We start from the raw sequence: 3,228 nt of genomic DNA on the forward strand, positions 1-3,228 counted from the left end.
CTTCATGTCCCCGTGTGCTATCCGTTGCTGTACTGTCTCACACATCCGCTCTGATGTGCTGTTTGCCACCGACTGACCCTTGTGCTTCACTGAATGCCGCATGTCCACCGCGGCACTTCTGGTGGGATCCGCAGGCCCCACTTCCGATCCTTCCCTACAACACATACTGGCTCATAACACCACACTAGCACAACCCAAGACCTCGCTCTTCGTTTCTTTCTCACTCTCATCTATTGATGTTTTTCAATATTTTTCTCCCCATAAACACATTTTATGGAATGATGATGTCAAAGTAACTCACGTGTAGTCCATTGCTGGGATATAAGCAAAGAAAAAAGAAATGGTAATTTAAATTTTTACTTGCACCCCAACCGAACGAGGCCACATATGCAGGGGTTGTAAAAAATTAATTGATGAAAAGTTAATTGCAATATATTGGTCCAATTAATTGATTGGAGTTGTACTGCCAATTCTTGCATTGTATCCTTACGAGAAGTTTTTAAAGATATTTGCTTCTATCGGCAGCCATTGTGCACAGCCCAAATTTTGAAAGTGGAGTTGTGAAAATGTTATAACATGCAGAAACAGAGTTAACTGCAGATGAAGTAGCTGCTCTACATCAGCTGAAAGTGATGACAGACACACATCACAACAGTCTGATTTAGCTAACTGGATCTCTAAGGGAGCTTGGAATAACGTGCTCTCCAGCTTGTTGAAAAACGTATGTTTATCCAACAATGCGTCTGACTGGCAGAAACTGTTTCTGTTCCCTCGCATCTCTCTCCACGTGCACAATGTGAAATTGGACTCCATTACATCCTCTTTCAAGCGACAGTTCCAGCTATTTGAATCCACCCTGACCACTTCTCACCTCAATTTGACATCAAGCAAGGTGCCTACCGACAGATAACCCATAAACCTCAAGCGCGCAGTCAATGCCAAATTCAGCAAATTTGACATAAAAGGAGTTGTCCATCTCTTCTCTTCTCTGTCCTCCCTCACTCCGTGTAACTCTAAGTCTCTTAGACATCTGAAAGAGAAGCATCCACCGGGACCCTCAGATAATCAACTAAACTGGCCCAATCCCCCAGAATACTTGAGACTGGTCTTCACCTCTGATAAAATCAGAAAGCGATTTCATCCTTCCCTGCTGGTTCAGGTGCAGAAATTGATGGCCTTTGGCCTCAACAACTCAAGGATGTTATCTCCTTATCAGCTGGCGACTTGGAGAATTTGGCTCGGTTTGTGAATGTCCTCCCTTATATCTGCCCACTATTCTTTGGTGCAAAATTATTTGGGCTCACTAAATCCAATGGAGATCTGTGCCCCATTGCGGTCAGCTACACCCTTCGCCATTTAACTGCAAAGGTGTGCTTACAATTGGTCTCTAGTTTACTGGAGGAGGAATTTTTCCCTACCCAGCTACAAGTGGGCACCAAATTGGGAGGTGAAGCTGCTGCCCACACTACCAGAGCCTATGCTAACTTGCCCTCCTTCTCACCCAAGGTCATCCGCAAACTTGACCTTAGGAATGCCTTCAACTCCATCAGTCGCAATGCTGTCCTCAGCTCAGTAAGATAGAAGGTCCCACAACTCTACTGCCTTGCATGGCAGGCTTATCAGGATCCCTCCTATTTCTTTTTCAGTGACCAAATCATCACCTCCACCTCAGGAGTCCAACAGGGCAACCCACTCAGGCCCACTCTGTTCACACAGGGCATTGATGACATCACCAAGATGAGGGTCAAGCTAGACTTCAACGTCTGGTATCTCAATGATGCTTGTTTGGGGGGACCTCTCAATTGCTAAGCTTCTATATTTACTCAGAGTCAGCTCATCTTACTGATGAGGAATGCTTAGTCAATGTCAGACTCTCTCCAATGTCCTGCGATCAGGCTGCATTGCCCAAGCGATTTGGAGGTCTTGGTCTTCATAAGTGTTCGTCCCTCTCTCCACTGCTTCCTTTCCTCCACCCACGCCTGCTCCACCCTGCTGAGCAACATCCTCTCTTCTCCAACATGGACCAGTTCCAACAGGGAGTTGGATGAAGCTCTCCAACACTGGAGGGAACTGGGTTTGTCTGCTCCTGAGAAGGTGAAGGACTGGTGGAGTCAGAAAGCTTGGCACAACATAATTTCAAAGCCACCTTCGATTCCCTCTTCATCCAGTCGGACCAGTTTATTGTTTGCTAGCGCCAAATACTCAGGTGACTGGATTGATGCCATTCCTGTGACTAATGTTGGTGGTCCACTCAACTTGGATGAACTTCGTGTTTCCATTGCCCTCAGAGTGGGAGCTGACATATGCACAGGTTTGATCTGTTGTTGTGGCAGGCTCCTTGACTCCACAGGCCTCCATGGCCTTTCTTGCCACCTGAATGCTGGTCACTTCGTGTATCATACAGAGTTGAACCTGATACTCAAGAGGAGCTTGGCTCAGGTAAACATCCCCTCCATCTTGAAACCATCTGGATTGTCCAAATGTGATGGATAGAGACCTGATGGCCTCACTCTGTGCTCCTGGTTGCAAAGCAGATGCCTTCTCTGGGATGTCACAGTTAGCGACTCCTTTGCTTCTTCTCACATCCTGGATGCTGTGGCCAGGGTGAGATCCAATTTCTGCAGCCGAGTGGAACAAAATCCTGAAATAGCGCGATCTGTTGGCCAACTATATTTTCCATCCTGTGGTGTTCAAGACGTTTGGTGGGGTTGGACCACTAACTGTGAGATTCCTCTCTTCACTGACAACACGCCTTGCAGAGGTAACTGGTGAGGCTCATGAGGGCACTTGGCTGTTCCAGCACATCAGCCTCGTCATCACCCACACAACACTGCAAGTGTTCTGATGTGCTTCAATAGCCACTGGAAAGGTTTCCTAGCACCCCCAACTTTTCAACCCAAGGTGGTGAATTATTTTGTTTTTTCTTTTTTCCCTTTTTTCTTTCCCTCTTTTTCTTTTCTTTTTAATTTTTTCAATTGTGTTCTCTGTTTTGTTCAATTTTCTAATTTAATTTTGTAAAACGGTAAACACTTTGAAGGCAATAAAATTCTCAAAGGCGATTGATGATTTTGCTTCAGTTTGTTTGAAAAAAACACAAAAAAGATAAAATTTCACCTCAGCAATATCTGAACTGTTGATTTTTGTTACCAACGTCCAACATCTTGGGACGTTTCTTCAGTTCAGCAGGTTATGCTTTTAATGATTTTCAGTAATACTTAATACCAATGA

This window comes from Octopus bimaculoides, chromosome 20 (assembly GCF_001194135.2).
Source record: "Octopus bimaculoides isolate UCB-OBI-ISO-001 chromosome 20, ASM119413v2, whole genome shotgun sequence".
Taxonomy (NCBI): Eukaryota; Metazoa; Mollusca; class Cephalopoda; order Octopoda; family Octopodidae; genus Octopus; species Octopus bimaculoides.